The 20,260-nt window shown below is 38.8% G+C and overlaps 1 non-coding gene across 1 annotated transcript; it reads right to left on the reverse strand.

Annotated features, from left to right (window-relative positions):
• Window positions 1-2,178: 2,178 nt before the first annotated feature.
• Window positions 2,179-2,253, reverse strand: LOC124087501 (small nucleolar RNA SNORD74). The gene has a single exon (XR_006850091.1). It is a non-coding gene; the product is annotated as a small nucleolar RNA SNORD74 (small nucleolar RNA).
• Between the last annotated feature and the right edge of the window lie 18,007 nt (window positions 2,254-20,260).

Genomic DNA, 20,260 nt, shown 5'->3' on the forward strand with positions numbered 1-20,260 from the left:
GCACTTTAGAAATCATTCCAGAGAATGTAGTTAGTGGCTTCAGCCTGTGGGTGGACCATGTTCTCCTGTAATCAAAAGACCACTGGACAGAAAGACTGGCGAGGAAAATGCTTTCTGTCTAGACCTTCGTTACACCTACCATCCAATTTGCCCCCATTCCTGATGTTGCTGAGAATGTCAGTTCAACAGCCAGCTCCTCTGAGCACATACAATTTCACTTCATATCTTCTCTGTCTCTGATTTTGCCATCTCCAGTGACAAGTAGTGTGGTCTTATCTTCTTGTGGCTCAGTGTTGGAACTTCCTCTCTTTAATGTTTGAACCTAACTTTGTCTGTAGGTTGTAACTTGGTTTTCTCTGTTGGTGTTCCACACCCTCTGTAGTCTCTGGCCAGACCTTCCTGATTATCCCCAGCACCTTGACCCTCACCTTGACTCCTGCTGCTTGTTTATTGCCCTTGCAATTCCTTTTAGGAGAAGATTTAAACAGGGCTGAGCTTAGCTTATTTTTCCTCTGCTCTAGAGCAGGCTGGAGTGGCTTCCAAAAAGAAGAGAACTCATTGAATGATCCATAATCTCCAGAAAATGGATTTGCACAGCCTGAAAAGGGTACCACATCTTCACCTTCATACACTTGACTCCTTGATTCTTCTTCAGCCTTAGCAGTTTCACCAGGAAAGGGGCCTAGAGGGCTGGCAACTTGAGACACCCTGATGTCCACATTCCTTCCAGCAGTGTGAACTAGATTTCAAATTTAGAAAGACTGTCTGACCTTTAAACCAAAAAGTCAATGGTTATTCTTGACCTCTTTATCCCCCCTCACTCTCCTCATCCAATTAACAGCAATGTCCTATAGATTCCACTTCATAAAGATAATATTAAATCCAGCTTCTTCATCCTTGCTATCCACACCAGATCAACCACCAAAATCTCTCACCCCAAATGCTGTAAGAATGTCTTCACTGATTTTAACATTTGGGGCTTACTAGGGAAAGCAGAAACCACCTTAGATATTTCAAGTAGGAAGAATTTAATAGAGGGGATTAAAGGCACATATAACTTTTGGAAAGGCCGGGGTCATTAAGGGTGGGAAAAAACTGCTGCTGACTTTCAGGAAACCGTGACAATCAGGAGATTCTGAAAAGCCAAGAGCCATTGAGTCCAACTCTCTGCTCTGCTAAAGGAGCTGACTTGCAGAGGCTTGCCTGGGGGCCACTGTGAACGTTGCATCTGTGCACATCCACACTACAGAAATGGTGTGTTCCTTCTTCTTGCCACATCTTGCACAGAGCCTGTCACTGGAAGTATCTATGCTGGAGCCCTGTGAGGAAGAATTTCTGGAAAATGAGGTTCCAAGCATCTACCCTATGATGAAGATAGATGTGAAGACAGTGGAGCTGGTACTAAATTAACAGCAGATTTCACATACCATGTGTCCATTGGGTATGCCTATCTCTATCACACCCAGTTCAATCACTATACTCTATCTAGAACAATTTTTTCCTGTCCATGCCATTTTTGTGGTCAAAACCCTATAACAACTTCCTGTTTTTCTTAAGTTAAAATAAAAATAAAAACTCTTCAGTGGCCTGAAAGATGCTGATGTGATTTAGCTCCTGCTTAGAGCTTCAGCCTTATCTCTCACTTATTTTACCCTATTATTTTATTTTATTTTTCAAAAAAACAAGAAAGATCTGGAGATATAGCTCAGTAGTAGAATGCCCCTGGGTTCAATCCCCCATTCTCCTCCCCCCTCCAAAATACTCCACATTTCATCCCTGCCCAGTACCATTCTTAATACAAGTTACACCTTTAATTCACTTGTTCCACATTATAAGCTAATGTTGTACCATACTTTTAACTATTTAGGGTCAATACTTCATACCACCTACAATTTGATTTTAAGACAATAAAGGATGTACTTCATGTTGCAAAAGACCACTGCACCCAAAGGACCACTGATGAAAATCATATGCATGTATGAATATGCTACAGTGAAACCCCCCTATTATGTACATTTATTATGCACCAAAAAAGGGACCACTGATGGAAAAATGGTACACCTCAGAATGCAGCCATCTGAGAACCACGTGAACTCCAACCACTGTCCTTCCCTAGATGGAGCGGCTGGAGGCTTGGGGCACTGACATTAACAAAGGATTACTCTGGTGACTCTGCACACACCACCATCAGAGCCACTGGCATTCATCAGCACTTTCAGATGTCCCTACCAGCACAGGCTTCATCACAGGCATCTTTCTCTGTCTCTATATTCCACCCTACATCTTTCTCTCCAATTTTATTTAATGTACCCTATTCTATCTCAAGCCCTTCACTCATGCTGTTCCACTGAATTGAAATACTTCTCCCTTCCCAACTGCCTTAAACTCTCTTTATCCTACTCCTGCATCATCTGAAGCATCATTTTCTCCAAGAATCCTACTTTGGGTCCTATACACGTTTCTCCACCTTCTAGAAGCTTCCTTTGTACCTATAATTCTCTTGTATAACATTTCTACTGTTTGAAAGGCTCAGAAGACTTTTCAATGTCTATCTTCCCCCATTAGTTTGTAAACTCCATAAAGAGGGACACTGCTGTGAACCCCGTGTGAACCCAAACCACACACATTGCTGTTTTTGTCCAGGGACTCCAAAAGGTACTTTGCCAAATTGTATACAAACTGAAGGTGGTTTTGTTTCAGGAAAACACTTGAGTGACAAGTCATAGGCAAGCCATGTAACATCTGAAGGGTCCTTGTACCTGTTGGAGGTGGAGAAAATAAAGTTGGCTTCCACCCTCCATTCCCCTTTCCCCTTTTATATATTGCTGTGGGCAGGACTATCCTCACTTGCTTGGGGTGCTCTATATTTATTTCTCAGCCTTACCAGGTTTGTAAAAATTAGGAATTAGACCAGATGAAGGATCAGAAAGTGCTCCTGATATAGCAGGAAACCTTAGCAGGGTCTTTGGTGAAGCGGTTAGAAGTTGTTTTGGGCAGGGGGGCAGGTGTGGCCTGTGCCTCTAGAACTGCTGTTGGTCCCTCTACCAAGATGGACATGTTCTGGCAGTTGGCTCTGCCAGCATGCTCCCTAACAGCCTTGGTAAGTTGGCATTGCTCACTCACAGAACTTTTGCCCCCTTTCACAGTGTGTGTTAGCAAGGCAGAGAGATTTCAGGGGCTGGAGCTGATTCAGTTGAATTCCACAGGTGCTCCAGAGACCAGGGGTTGGTGAGGTAACATTGAGGGCATGGCTTTCAGAGGCCAGAAGTGGGGAGGGGGCGTAGAGTTTGGCATGATGAGCTGTTTCTCCAGGTCTGCTGGGCTGAGAGGCTCACAGGAGGGGGTCCTGGGACTGAGCCAAAGAGCTTGGTTACCAGAAATGCAGAAAGAAAAGAGCACTGTGCCAGGATGTAGGAGTCAAGCCTGGGACTCAAGAACAAAGTGGGAGGGTTGAGAGCCAGTGGAGCCAATCCATCAGAATGCCAAGCCGGTAGGCATGGAGGAGGCAAGGAGTGAGGGATCAGTACAGACAAAGGAGAGCCAGGGCAGGACGTGGGAAGCCAGGACAAGGTCTGGATGATGCGTGATTGCTGTGGAACAATTCTCCTTGGGGAGGTCATGATGCTTCCAACAGGTTGGAAACAGGATCAGGAGCACTTCAACTCCCATTCCCAAACCAACTTGGTGTTTACCACAGGCACTTATAATTACACAAACTCATAATTCTCATTTTCCTAATCATGTATTTAAAAGGGGCATTGCTTTTCCTGATGAAGGGGTTGCAAAATCAGGCTATACTTCCTAAACACTGCCCGGGTGATAGCAAGCCATCAGCAGGCCTGGGTCTGAGTTCACACCTGCTCAACAATTCTGCATCAAAGGTGGTTATATGGCAGCCACAAATCTGGGTCTGTCTTGTTACTGGATAATGACACTAATGATTTTTCTGGAAGCTATGTTTTTTATTGTACTTTAGCAATTCTGCTTCAGATGTACCGAAGGTAATGAAACAGACACATCACATACTTTCATCCTTGTTTCATATTATTTCACGTTGTTGCTAATGGTGGCAGCTTCATGTGAGCTTGGGCTTTATGATCAAGAGGATCTGGGTTCAAATGCTGTTTTTCCCCTGAGTAGCTGAGTGACCTTGGACAAATTATTAATGAGTCTGCTTTCTCAAAGGTGACAGAGATAGCAGTGTCTTCCTAGGAATGCTTGTTGTGCAGGTCTGTGACAATGTGAGAAGAACATCTGCAGCATGGTAGGTGAGCAATAAATGTTAGCTATTGTTTTCCCCATTTGATCTGCCTGGTCAAAAATGTGAGCAGCATAGAAAATACTGATGACACACTGGTGAAAATAACTGATGAATTAAATATATTTTAGGTTCAAGAGATAAACCTATTGTTTTCAAATATCAGTTTCTTACTAACAAGTGAATAATAATAAAACAGTAGGCCAGACCTGTCAATGAGATACAGTTAATGAGATACAGTTGAGAGTTCACTTTATTTCATGTCCTAGTTGGAAATAGGCAATACTGGTCACAACTTCGTGCTTTTAAATCACGCTATTGAGAGAGCTCTACTGAGAGGTCACACGGTTCTACATTTGTTCCCCAATTGAGGGAAGTCCTTTCCGTCCCTCCTTTGTCATGAGTTATGTCTGTTCAGGTCTTAAAGGAATGAGATGGTGGAATTAAGTTTCAGAGTTTGCCAGCTGTTCTAAAATCACTTTTAGAGCAGTTATTCTGTGCCATGCTTTCCTTTAGTATCGCCCACGTGCTGTGCAGGCGACGGAGTCAGGGTCACTCGGCGTGAATTGGGTTGGCAACGAAAAGACCACGCAAACACTGAAAAATACCTTTTTCCAGGTTCAAGGATGGCTCGGGGACCTCAGTTCCCACACTGGAGGGCAAGGGCAACAAAGGGGCAAGAGGCAAGAGAGCAAGCACCCCCAAACCTCTGTTTTTATTTAGGGGAAAGACATTCAAAATTCCACCCAAATAAGGCAAGAGATTGAGTTATATTAAACAGAAGGGTGTAGCCCAGTCCCACTGGGTGACACCCACTCCCAGGACTGCACTTCCTTGCCCAGTGAAGGTGAGACCCACCTGCCTCACACTGCTGCTGCTGTTCAAGGCGCCCCCCTCCCCAACACTTTAGTGCTTTATGCATGTTAACTCTCAAATAGCCCCACAACGCTTTGACATAGATACTGAGACCACATTCAGAAACGGAGGAAACTGAGGCACGGGTTAAGTAAAGTGTTCATGTTGCACAGCTACTAAGTGGCACAGCCAAGATTTGGACTATAGAGTCAATGCCTTAGTCTCTGCTGCCTCCTGGCAAAATGACCTCCAAAATATCCAGGCAAAAATTGAACGGTTCTGTTCATCTCCCATAATTTTTGTTTAGAGAAGAGATGATTCATGGTGCTAGAAGGAGCACAAGCCTTGGAGTCCGAAACTCTGAGGCCACGATGAAGCTTTGCTGCTGCCTATTGGCTGGACTAGGAAAGATGAGGTTGCTGAGCTTTTCCACACCTCAGCTCCCTGCCTTATGAAGTTGGAAGTGTAAGTGGTATAATGGCTGACCCACGGGAGATGCCCCATGAATAGTGTCCCTACCTTAAATGCTAAATATCTAACTATATCCAAGGATGCGATTATTTCGGTGGCTTATGTACTCCTGAAAAATTTTTATTGATTTTAGTAAATTTTTCATCTTAAAAAATATGGTAAAATGTGATCACTGAGTGAACAATTGGGGGGGGGGTGTCCTCTGTGTGTGAGGCATTTTCTGCATTGGTGCTATCCAACGGAACTGCCAGGATGAAAATATTCTATTATCTTTCTTGTTCAATAAGGTAGCCACTGGCCATGTATGAATATTGAGCACTTGAAATGTGGTTAGTTTAACTAAAGTATAGAACTTTTAATTTGATTTAATTTTACATAATTTAAACTTAAATTTCCATATGTGGGTTAGTGGCTTTAATTGGATTCAAATGCTAATAGATCAGCAGGCAACTCTTAAGAAAATCAAGACAGTTTCTTAGTCTGTTCTTTTTCTGAGTTGCCCATAATGCTTGGAATTTGTGTAAGAAGAAAAATATATATCAACTAACAAGCATACATTCAAGCAAATAAAGAGAAACTGCAGCCATCAGCTTCTCTAGGTTTTATGTTATTTGACAGATCCATTTTAATTTTACTGGAACCCAACCCAAATGATATAAGTTATTAACATTTTAACATTTTAAAACAGATCATGAATTTGCTATGAATATTTTAGTCGCTTCCCATAAAGATAGTAACATAATAATTTTGATACTGCATATAATACTATATGTATATCAGTTAGATTTAGAGGTAAGCAGTGGTATGCCAGTAAATGTTTAAATGATCCTCTGGGGAAAATGTGTGTATGGGGGGAGGGGACACTATTATATATTTATACATTTTACTATTATAAAGGATGTGCAGTAAAGTACACAATTATATATAATAATAAAATATGCATCACTCCTCTGAATTCCATATAGCCAATTGATTCTTACTGAATACTTTTATTGATTTTTGCTAAATCCTTTAATCCCTTGCCAGTCAATGGTTGCAATTAATTCACAAGTGAAATTCCAACATGGATGTTAGTTGATATTTTTGTTCGTATTAGTGATCAAGATACAAATAAGACAATGAAGTCATCCATGATAACCTTACATATTTGTCAATGATATATGCAACTTCCTCATTAAATCATATAACAATATTCACATACTGTAAAAATATTTCCTCAATATTTTGAGGAAAATTATTATCCACAATGCGTGACTATAGACATAACACATTTTTAAGTGCAATCTTCATGATTAACATTTTCTCTTTTGCTTTCTTGAGTCTAAGAATCAACAAAACAATTCATCATACACTAATTTGTAGAGTTTCCAATTTCCATGGTGTAAATAGTTCCACTATGACCAATTTCAAGCTACCAATGCAATATCACTCAAAGTGGAGAGGACAATGGGCATACTAACCTCAAGACTATACGTAACAGTAACATGAAGTAAAATAACTAGGAAGTCATGAGTTTTGAGTAATTATTATTTTTGTGTTAATAAAATTTATTTAGTTGTAAGTTTATATAAATTAATTTCTAATATTGGCTAATCCCAGAATTGATATTGTCAGTTCATCAACAATATATAGAAGGACTGGCCATTCTTTGCCAGGTTTAGATACTTGGGATAAACATAAAGGAAGCCTGTCAATACTTGAGTCTTCCAGAATGCGCTCTTGCCACCTTCTGTGTCTGTTTTTTCTCCCTGAAAAATCTAGGCTCATTACTTTACATCCAGCTTCATGGTGTTGACTCCTAAATTTGTTTCCACCCCTAGTTTTTGTTTTTAGCTATAGACTAAGAAAAACCTGACTTCCTACTTGATAACTTCCCTTGGATGTTGTATAGTTACTTTAAACTTACCATGGACATTCAGTTACATCTTATTGTCTACCTTCTGCCTCAAACTTATCCACTGGTTCTCCAGTCCTTGCCATTCTCAGGCAGTAGCGATGGACTAAGCCCCAATTTGATCCTTCTGTTTCATCAACTTTGCACATCCAATCCATCAGCAGGCTCTGTTTTCTTTATTCCCAATGCTCCCTAAATCTGGATGGTCCTCACCATCTTCATGGCTATCATACTTCTCAAGGCCATTATCCCTTCTTGTGACTACTGAGAGAGGAAGCTTCCCCTCCTCCAGTTTCTCCCACATAGACCTTTCACAGGACATGAGGATACTTTTACAAATATAAACCACTTTATGTCACTCTTTTCTTTCAAATATGCCCTGTATTTATTTATTACAGTTAGAATAAAGTCCACATTTCTTTCTATAGCTGTAGTTGGTAGAATGGTGTGTTCATGTCCTAATCAACTGGAACTTGAATAGATTACCTTATATGGCAAAAGAAACTTTGCAGATGGGACTAAATTAAGGAGTTCAGATGATGAGATTGTCCAGGTGGGCACAACATAAGCATAAGCATCCTTAAAAGTGAAATGAAGAGACAGAGGAGAGGAAGTAATTGTTTCATCCTCAGGGAGCTACAACATTGTTGGGCTTAAAGATGAATGAAGGAGGCACACATCTAGGATTATGGTGCCTTCAGGAGCTGGAAAGGCAAGGAAATGGATCTTCCTAGAGCCTACAAAAAGGAATGCTGTCCTCGGTAGTGCACGCCTGTAATCCCAGAGGCTCAGGAGGCTGAGGCAGGATGATCGAAAGTTCAAAGCCAGTCTAAATAAAAGCGAGTGAGACCCTGTCTCTAAATAAAATACAGACTAGGGCTGGGATGTGGGTCAGGGGTTGAGTGCCCCTGAGTTCAATCCCTGGTACCAAAAAAAAAGCCACTTAAGACTTATAGAACAGAAAGAAAATAAATTTTTGTTGTTTAAGCCACTACATTTGCGGTGATTAGTTAGGGCAGCAGCAGAAAACTAATACATTTTAACCAGAGTGAGATGAAATTTCAGTTTAGTTTTGATATGCATTTTCGTGATTGCTAAGGATGTTGAACATTTTTTCATACATTTGTTGGTAATTTGAACTTATTCTTTTGCGAAATGTCTGTTTAGTTCACTTGGTTGGGTTATTTGTTGTTTGTTTTTGAGTTCATTATATATTCTGGATATTAATCCTCTGACAGAAGGATAGCTGGCAGAGATTTTCTCCCATTCTATAGGCTTTTAGTTGTTTCCTTTGGCATGCAGAAGCTTTTTAATTTGATGCCATCTCACTTATTGATTCTTGGTTTTATTTCTTGTACTTTAGAAGTCTTATTAAGGAAGTTGCTGGCTATATGTTGGAACATTGACCCTATGTTTTCTTCTAGTGGGTACAAAGTTTCTGATCCAATTGCCAGGTCTTTGATCTATTTTGAGTTGACTTTTGTGCAGGGTGAGAGATAAAGAAGAAATTTCATTGAAAGTCACATTACATTTCAAAGCCCTAGAAGAAGAAGAACAAATCAACACCCAAAACAGTAGAAGACAGGAAATAATTAAAAACAGAGCCAAGGGCTGGGTTTGTAGCTCAGTGGTAGAATACTTGCCTAGCACATTTTTCTGCATATGGATGTTTCATCTCACCCTGGTTAGAATGGTAAGCATCAAAATAATAATAATAATAATAATAATAATAATAATAATAATAATAATAAATGTTGGTGAGGATATAAGGAGAAAGGAGCAACTTTACATTGTTGGTGGGACTGCAAATTAGTACAACCATGTTGGAAAACAGTACTGAGATTCCTCAAGAGAATAGAAATGGAACCACCATATGATTCAGCTACTCCAATCTTTAGTATTTATCCAAAAGAACTGAAATCATCATACTGCAGTGATACCTGCACACCAGTGTTTATAGCATCACAGTCCACAATAGCCATATTATGGAACCAGCCTTGCAATCCACCAACAAATGAATGGATAAAGAAAATATAGTATATATGCTACATGGAGTTTGACTCAGCTACAAGGAAGAGTGAAGTTACATCCTTTGCAAGAAAATGGATGGAATTTATGGAATTTGAAGACTTTATGTTAAGTGAAATAAACCAGACTCAGAAAGTCAAGGGTCAAATGTTTTCTCTCATATGTGGAAAATAGAAATAAAGAATAAAAACAGGGATTTCATGAAAATAGGAGAGAATAGGAGAATAGAGGAAGGAAATCAAAGGGGAGGCAGGAGAGGGGAGAACTGTGGAATGAAATTGCCCAAATTATGCTATGTGCATGCATCCAAGTATCACAATGAATTCTATTTTTACATGAAATTATAATGCACCAATTTCAAAAAACAACTACTAAATTGAAGGAAGACCAGAGAGTAGAGGAATGGAATAGGGGAGAGGAAGGAGGAGCCAAGAAAGGGAGGTACTGGGGATCAAAATGAAGCAAATTATGTTATATACATTTATGAATATGTCAAAATGAACCCCCTATTATGTATGACTATGAAGAAATAATAAAAACATATAAAGAAAATGAATACAAAAAATAGTATACACGTCCCTCTGAGATCTGCTTCTTGTCAGTCTCTGTAATCTCCTCTTTTATCACTCTGTCCCTTTGTTCACTATGCTCCATCAATCTGTGCTTTTGTTTTGTCTGGGCAACAAGGAGAATCATTTCTTGGGATTTGTGCTAGGTAGCTCTTGGCTACAACTTTCTTCCTCAGATCTTCACAGAATTCACTATGCACCATTTAGATTTCCAAAATCTCCTCAAAGAGGCACCACTACCTGGTCACTTTTTATTCTGTTTTATTTTCTGAATAGCTTATATCAGACTCTAAAATTGTCTTAATGATTTATTCATTGTCTTCTACCTTCCGACCAGACACACTCCATTAAAATAGAAACTTCATGAAATCAGGAACCTTAGTCTATCACATTCACCCAGTGAGCACCCAGTGATACATCTGAAAAAAAAAGGTGGAAAATGCACAAGTGCCTTCCCTCAGGATTTGCATAGTTCATGGGAGAGAGGATGAGTTAAGCAGTGATTACAGCCTAGCGCAAATGAGTGTCATAAAGGGATGTGGGGTGTCACAGGCACCCATTGGAAAAGCACCTTGACAGGATTTCTGGAGGAGTATAACCATGGGACAGAGAAAATGGGAAAGCAAAATCCAGATAAAAAGGAGCAGGTGGATGTTCAGGCGGGGGATGTGGAGGGGCAAGGGCACAAAGATGTGACTTAGAATACAAAGGCTTTAGGCAAGCTATGGATGGTTGGGTTACTGGAACCTGGAATGAAAGAAGGTACCTTATTTTAGGGAGTTGGTATGATTTATCAAGAGATTTTTAACTTGTCTAGGTGACATTGGGGGGCCACTGAAGGATTTAAAATGGGCCAGTTTTGCATTTTAGAAAGTTTACTTCCATGACACTATTGAGACTAGTCTAAATAGTCACTATTGAGACTAGAATGCTGCTGGAGGCAGGAGACCAGTCAGAAAGATCTGACATCATTAAGAGAAAAGATCCTAGGGTAGTAACAGGGAAGGTAGAGAGTGATGGGCAGATCTGAGAAACATCTTCAAGATAGATTCTATGCGATTGTGTGAAGTAAAAAAGAAGGATTAAGAGTGACCTTCAGAATGGGTTTCAAGTGGCTGGGCAGAAAGTGGTACCACCAATAAGACTAGGGAACACTGAAGGGGGACATAGACTTCATTGGGTATTATGGATGAGGTGACATCTCAGAGGGACTTGGATAACTGAGTCTGCAGCCTGGGAGAAAACAGCCCAGTGATTTAGATTCAGGACTTAATGGCAGATCTGATGCAAGTGGTTGAGCTAACTTGTGATTAGAAGAGAAGCAGGTTGAGGATGGAATCCTGGGGAATACAGGTTTTTATTCATTTGATGGAAGAAGACGAACCTACGAAAGGGACCAAGAAGGAATAGTCAGAGAGGAAGGGAAAATCAGGAATGTGCACTCACCCACAGAAATATCAGCTCTTGGTGTTGCACTTATTTTAAATGTTACCTCCTCTAGTTCCTCTCAAATAGAGTCATTTACTACTGCATATTATTAGTACCTCTTTTGTGGAAATTGTCACATGGTACATAGATCTATATCTATTTATCTATCTGTGTATTCTGGCCTCGTTGTCCTATATAGTGTATTTATATACAATAAATAAAAATAAATATTTTTATGTGGTGCTGAGAATCAAACCCAGTGCCTCACAGGTGCCCAGAAAGCACTCTACCACTGAGCCACAAACCCAGCCCTATAGCGTATTTCTTGAAAGCAAGAACTATGACTTAATTTTTATTTTTTTTGTAGTTCTCAGTAGAATATCATGCACTTATCAACTTTATGAAAAATAAACATCATCACAGAACATAGCAGATATTTTGGAAAGTATCATTTATTTATATTTTAAAGGAAGTACTAATCATTTGAATAAGTATAGGAAGGACCAAATAGCTAAGAAAATAATTTCTTCATGTGACAGTTGGATTTCATCTTCATATACTTGCATCATCATGAGTTCCTGTGTAATTATAATAGAGAATTATTTATTGAATGATTATTGTGTTCTGGGCATTCTCTCAAGTACTTGATAGACATGATTTCATTTAATCTTCACGGTAACCTATGGGTTTGGCATTATTCCCATTTCATGGATGAAGAATCAGAATCTCAGAAAGTTTTGAATAACTTGCCTAGTATCGCAACAGTCAGTAAAATGCTAGTATTTAAAGCCACATAGACTATCTATAGAGTGGCATTCTAAGTTTGTCTCTCCCCAGCCACTTATGTGACATTGTGGTCAAGTAGGGTGCAGGAGGGACACTTCAGGGGCCTGCAAATGGATTTTGCTTTCTTAATTACCCAAATGAGGCATGCGTTTTGAATGGTTAGAAATACCTGACATATTGGTATGTGAAACTGATAGTTGTGTTTTTGCAATATATCTTAAACAAAGATTTGCAGATTTAAGCAAACACTAAAGTAAGATTCATTCATTTATTCAGCAAGCAATTTAGAACACAGAACTTTGCCAAAGTTTATAAAAGAAAATAGCACAACTTCATGCTCAAGGGCAACAACAAGAGAATCTAATGGAGCAGAAGACCCAAAAGGGCTCTTGGTGCCCAAACTAGAAGAGCTTTAAGAGGTACTGATGTTGCAACATAGTAGTAATATCCAGCCTTCCTGTTTCTTTATTGTTTAGCAAAAAGGTAGGGAATGGTCTTTATTCTCAATGGCCTGTTAAAATGGTAACATGTAACATATAAATTGTCTCTTCCTCTGAGACTGTGAGTCCCGCAAGAGCAGGGCTCAGTTTTTCCATTATTCTATACCAAATACAAAACAGAGAGAAGGTGATGAATGGGATAGAGCCTGTAGCAATTATTGCCATATCAGGCAGAGAGATGCTCTAGGATGGTAGGGACTTCGCCTTTTCTGTTTACAACTGATTCTCCAAGATACTTGTTGAAAGAACAGATGGTTTTATAGTATGCAGCAATTATGTGGCAGGTCAAATGGATTATCTACTACATTTTTTTAAATATCGAAGGTCTTTGATTATTAATAGTCTAATTCCTATTAAAAATTATGAGTTTGGGGCTGGGGATATAGCTCAGTTCGTAGAGTGCTTGCCTCTCCTGCACAAGGCCCTGGGTTCAATCTTCAGCACCACAAAAATAAATAAATAATTAAATAATTAAAAATGAGTTAGTCACTTTATTCTCTGACAGTGCAGCACAAACTCTGTTCATTTTCAAGTTCACCTTTGTAGATTATTCAACAGAATAATTAATTTGCTATTATATAATCATTTCTATAGCACCATATAGGAATGTTCTCAACTATTCAATTAATTTAATGCTAGAGTTAATGTAAATGATTGATTAACTATATGATTGGAGAAAAGAGGATTCTATTATGAGATACCATTCACTCACATCCATATTCCATATATTGTATATAGTCCATTTTCTAGTTTATGAAGAAAACTAGCATTGACACATCTGTCAAACTCTTGCAATATCTATGTTTGTGTAGTCAGAATGTCTCAGACCTCACTAGCCAAATGGTGCCATTGTATTCTTCAGGACTCGCCCCACTGCAAGTGACAGAGACCAAATTCCATGTAGCTGAAGCAGTAACGGAGATGATCGGCCTATGTAACAACCTGAGGTGTGGGATAAGGTGACAGGAATTACAGATGTGCATGTCATTAGATCTCCCTCTCCAACTCTTATCTCAGGTTCCTTCTGCAAAGGAGCTTTATTCTTTCAAGCCAATGTCTTCCTCAATGGTAAAACTGAGGGAGGGGTATGATGCTATAGTCTGAAGCAGAAATTCACTGATTAGTAACCTGAGGGAAGGATTGATCGTTCCAGTTTTGGTTCAAGCAAGTCAGGGAAAGGACACTGAGCAGGCCCCCTTGGGGCACTTGATCAATCACTGTGTCCTAGGAGGGCTGACTCTGTGTTCCCACATAGTAGATGACAGAAAGTTCTGACTTGTAAAAAGCCTCTGCCCCTTAATACCTCTGGAAGTCCTCAGGGTACCCATCCAAGACTTGGTCCAGGATTTCCCTCTTTACTGTGGTTCCCACAGTCTTGGACATGTTCATGAAACTAGTATTGTGAGACAAGAATGAAGACAGTACCATAGACTCAGATTGGGCACTGGTGGAAACAAGCACCCACATCATCGGACTGACCTGAATGCTGCCCCTGCCTCTCTGCCAGGAGCCTACAGTTCTCACTCTTGCCATGATTTAGCTCCTTCTGACAGTGGTTCTCTTAGGAGTTGTAGATAATGCAGCAAGATTCCTTGTGCCCATGAACTCATGGCATGGTCCACTGGCTTGATACTGCCGTGGGCTGAGTCAAGACATTTTGTTCCCATGCTCATGTTCACCTGCTCAGAGGCTGCAACTCTGCTCCTGTCTTTGTATCTGTTACTACTCTCTCTCCTGATAGACAAGGGTGTTTGGCTCCCTGTGTAGCCGGCAGTCTGCTTCTTCTGATGTCGGCTAAAGTAGAGTGGCAGTGTCTTTACGTAAATTCAGAGAGGCACATGCCGCGGTCCCTTCTCCCTGAGTGAGAAGCGAGGAGGTTTTGCAGGTCATACCTACAAACTTCTCCAGAGTATACAACCTAACAGGGTGGATGGATGGGGTTGGGGTAGATTCCCTAACACTTTGCAATTTATATGCAAATGCATGTTCTTGGGGTAAATTCTGTTCTGGCCTCTATTAGGGCCATTTCAACTTAAGAGGCATAAGGGACATTTACGCTGGTGGACTGGACCACCTAGGAGGGATTCTTTGGTATCTGTTGATTTAGAAATATGCATAATTCCTTGAAATGAGTTCACTGAACCTTAGTAAGTATAAGAACCACACCCTTTCCACACAAGACTATTGTCCTCTTAAGCCACGCAGAGTGAGTTAAGGCAAACTTAATTGTTATAAGGTTTTTAAAATAACAGTTTTATGGAGATATAATTCATATATGATAAAAGTCATCCACTTAAAGTGTACAATTAGCTTTTTTTTTTAACTTTGTTTATTTTTTTTTATGTGGTGCTGAGGATCGAACCCAGTGCCTCACACATGTGAGGCAAACGCTCTACCACTGAGCCAGAACCCCAGCCCACAAGTAGCTTTTAATATATTCCAGAGTTGTGCAACCATCACCACAATTAATTTTAGAATGTTTTCTTCAACTGGAAAAGAAACCCTGTGGCCAATGCCCACTCCCTCTTTCCCTACTCTACTCTCTTCTCAGCCCCAGGCAACCACCCATCTACTTTGTTTTTGGAGTTGCCAATTCTGGATATTTCATGTCAGTAGAATCATACAAAATATTGTCCATTGTAACCAGCTACTTTCATTTAATATTTGATGTATCAGTACCTCATTTCTTTTTATTGCTATATAATATTCAATGGTATGGGTATACCTCAGTTTATTTATCCATTTGTCAGATGATGGACATTGGGTTGTTCCCCTTTTGCTATTTTGAATAATGTTCCTGTGAATATTCATGTATAAGGTTTTATGGAGATGTGTGCATTCAATACTCACAGGTTTTTATCTAGGAGTTGAATTGCTGGGTCATTTGGTAACGGAACTATCATACTGCTTTGCAAAATGGCTACAACATTTTGCATTCTCCCTATAAGTATGTGAAGATTCCCATACCTCCACATCATAAGGGGTGTTTTAATAGAAAGCGTGATAAGTGTGCAAGTGAGGCATGAGAAATCATGATTTGTCTTAAATTTACTGAAAATAAGTTTAATAAACATTAACCATTTGACTGATTCTAACTGTAAATTGACACTCAAATAATTGTATTTTTATTCATAAACACAAGTTTATCCTACAGGTTATAAAATAAGACTGATAAAGAGAATTTGGGTATCTGGAAAAACATTTCAGGTTGGCAGGGTTTAATTCTTTTTCCCAAGGTACTCTTCAAAATGTAAGTAAATTCCCAAGATACTCTTCAAAATGTAAGTAAATACAAGTACTAATGGGAATACAGTACTAAGATGGGAATAGGATTTTTGCTTAATTCTATTTTCTTAGAATATCCATATCTGAGGGTTAGCTCAGTCAAGACATCCTATAACATAATAAAGCAACACACAATGAAGCTAGGCTAAGAAACAGAAGCACAATGAGATTCACACGTGACAAAAATGCATGGAATCACCCTGCAGGTCCTACTTAATGTAGCATCATAAATTTATGCATGACCAGAAACAGTCATAGAAGGTACAGTGCTTCTTTCTTCCCTCTGTTGTTCCTCTGTGAGCCTGACAATGAAGGCTGTTAAGGGAGCAGCCCCTTTCTGTTGTTGAATGAATTTTTGTGACACCATAGTCCATAGGCGGGTACTTAGGTTGGTGCATGGGGGTGTAGGGGGTGCATGTTCATACCTCCCTCTTTGCACTAATGGAAATTTCCTTTTAGAAACATCACATCTAAGATGCATATTTGGAATCCACCTTAATATGTACTTAACAAGGTAAATACTTTATTTTATAAAATAGATATGGTCAGGGAATTTTAAGGTAATTGGCACATTTATTCTGTAGTTTGCGATTCTATTATGTGATTTTGTTTTGATGTGGGGACTCAAAAGTCTTATCTGTGATATTAGCCCATAAATCAGCATAGTGGACTTTCTTAGAACCTCTGTGGTCAGGCCCCCATGCTTTGCCATTTTTCTTGTTCCTCTTGCTCCTTGGCCATGTGTATCTCCGTCTCACCTTGAGGTGATTTTGGAATGACCTGGCTTCTTCCTCGGATTAATTATGTAGATTGGTCTAGGATTATGCTTCTGAGAATAAAGTAAGGATACTACATAGTTTATAATTTTCTTGAATAGGGAGGAGACCGTAACTTGATCTGAATAAAACCTAGACATGAATTAGCCTGTTGAAGTCTTTTGAACTGCCTTGAGATAAAGATGAACCTTGTGTGATGATGAAAAACGGACTGACTCTGGGTGCTGCTTTCTAGAGTGGATATAAGTGAAAAAGCTAGAGGTTGAAGAAAGTTCTAGTTCCTCTCCTTATAGGTTTTATGATTTTGGCATCTTGCATTTTATCTTATTTCAACTCAATATCACTTTGTTTCAATCATGGTTTTCTAAAACTATGTATTGGGTGAAAACAGGGACTCAATGAACTGTAACTTTTTTTTTTTATCCAGAAAAAAAAATCTTCCCTCATCATTATAAGTGTTTCTCCATTGTGTTTCTATGTGGCATTTCCATTCAGAAATGTCCTGAAAATAAATGAAGACTTTAAAGGAGTCAGAATCTGCCCTATCATTACTGGCTAATCGAGTGTAATTACAGTTCTCTGTATTGTCACACACTCAGACTTGCTGGATATCCCACACAAAGGACTGGGGTTTTTTATTTTGTTTTATTTTTTAAGTCAGAAATTCTTTGTTCCTGATCAAACATTACTCTTATTTATGGTTTGTGATTTGAAAAACTTCAAGCCATCTTGGATTTTAAAGTAATGGTGGATACCCCCTCCCCACTCCCCAGGAACATTTATCTTACATGGAGAAGCACTACTATAAATGGTTGAATGCAGGGATTGCTCTCTGTAAGATGATGTGTACAGATTATTTTTAAGTTGGCTCTAGATTTGATGCAGTCTTTACATCCCACCTCAAATACACTGTGTCTCTTTGCTTGTGTTGCTGTATTTATAAAATTCAACAAATTTGTTTCCTAATTCTCATGATTGGAAATCTTGATGTCTTGTATTTTCACATATTTATCTGCCACTTGGTAGTTAGGAACCATAACAGTGATTCAGGGACACTTGGAGAACAAGACTTATTTTTAAAATTATTTAAGGAATATCAAATTCTAGCAATTTCATCATTTAGCTCATTTTATTTGTCAGTGAGAGGCTTCAGAGGTATCAGACACCAGATTTGACATCTAGCTTCATCTTTTTCTAGCTCTGACCTTGGGCAAATTATTTACCCTCTCTTGGCCTCATTTTCCTCATTTTTGTCTTATTGACAAATATACGTAGTGCATACAGTTTTCATGAGACTAGAAGAAGCCAATAAATGTCCATGTCTTACACATACTATCTACTCAGTACAAGTGACTTATTGTTTCTGCCAACATCAACAATTCCAACATTAAGAACATTTTGGAAATATTATTCTATATGGAACTTATGTTGTAATCTCATTAGCCAAATAATGTGATACCCCATTACTCAATCAATATACATTTTTATACAGTTAAAATATGCAGACAAACACATGCATACATACCCCCATATATATTGCACCTGAAGCTTTGAAAGGGATTTTCAAGAATTTAAATCCTTTGATATTTGGATACATATATTCTTAAGGTCAATACTCCCTTATAGGAAGAAACATGAGGACATAACTATGCTATATGGTGTACTCTCTTAAACTTGAAGACAATTCCGGCCAAGTGCGTGCTGTCCACACCTAGGGCACTCATGGTTTATGGCTCCCTCTTGATTGTGTCAGGAGGAGCTCAAGGACAAGCTCACATCAGCCATCCAAAAGGAAGCATTTGGGAGAAAGCTGAAATGGATTTGACTCTGGGGCAGCACAGGGGTGCATTGTTTTGCCCACTGAACTCACACACATGACCCTATACAAAGCCCAGAACACCATCACCTGACTGTTTTGATGCTGAGCAGTATATTTTAGTAAAAATTTCTGATAATGCCTATACGATACTCTCCTAAATATGGTGCTCTCACATTTTAGTTTCTTAACCAGTTATTATTTTATGATGCTATTATACCAGTTTGATTTTTTATATAAGCTTATTATTTTATTTTCCCAGGAGTGACTATTTTCCTATATGTAAAGTTTAAATGTCTTTCAAAAAGAGCTTGTTCCTAAGTATCCATTTAACAAAGAAGTCAAATGAAGATTTAATTTTTTGTGCAAGTCCTTGTACATTTTTAATTTGGAGAGTCATCTGTATCATTATGATCTCTTTTCCTACTAAAATGTGTTAAAGGAGACCCTTGAGATCCCATAGCTGAGGATACTTTGTTATAAATGAGCATAAAGCCCAATGCTGTGAGTACTAGTGAATTCTGGAAGGAAGCATAGGTTTTTGATTTTTAAAAAATTCTTCTTAGAGTCTGGAAAGGGACAGTCATCTCTGGGATTTGTGATGCATCCTGCATGAGGATAATTTTGCCTCTGGGAAAGTCAGAGTCAGGCCAAAATCACTCCTGGGATTTTGAAGTCTGAAGTTACTTGTTTGGCTCTGCTCACTAGAAAATTCAAGATTAATCATTGGCCAACATGAACAGTGGTTGAGAAATGAATTGTTGTAATGATCATTTCCAGATTTTTTTTTTTAAGATCTAGAAATTCTTCCGCATTGTATTTTAGGCACCAGAATGGCAAATCTTAGTGGGGTTTTCAGATGAAACTTAGAAATAAAGTGGCAAATGTACATTTGAAATAACCCCATGACTGTTCTTTCTTTTAAGTTCCCTGTTAGTTTTTGTTTTGTTTTGTTTTAGTTAAGTAAATATTTTTGTCTTATGGTTACTTTATTTCATTGTAACGTATTAATTTTTAACAATAACAGTCCACCCCATATCTAGATAATGTGTATTTCCTACCCATTATCAAATTCTTTGATTTCAAATACTGAAAGCCTGTTTTCACATGGGGGTAACAGATTAAAATTTATAATGTGTGGATTAAAAGTATCATCCAAGCACTCAGAATAAGAAGTATACCATATTTTTAAACACTCACTCATCAAAAAGTGGCACAAGAAATTTGTTTCAGAATCACAACATGTTTCAAGCAGTTATCATTGGTAAATCATTCACATTTTTTCCTTAATACTGAAAATTCTTTTTTTATTATTTTTTAAAATGTATATATGACACCAGAATGCATTACAATTCATATTACACATATAGACACAATTTTTCATATCTCTGGTTGTATACAAAGTATATTCACACCAATTTGTGCCTTCATACATGTACTTTGGATAGTAATGATCATCACATTCCACCATCATTAATAACCCCATGCCCCTTCCTTCCCCTCCAACCCCTCTGCCCTATCTAGAGTTCGTCTATTCCTCCCATGCTCCCCCTCCCTACCCCACTATGAATCAACCTCCTAATCCCCGTTAGTT

This window comes from Marmota monax, unplaced genomic scaffold (assembly GCF_021218885.2).
Source record: "Marmota monax isolate L192 unplaced genomic scaffold, Marmota_monax_Labrador192_F-V1.1 WCK01_AAM20220418_F8-fsc00012, whole genome shotgun sequence".
Lineage (NCBI taxonomy): Eukaryota > Metazoa > Chordata > Mammalia > Rodentia > Sciuridae > Marmota > Marmota monax.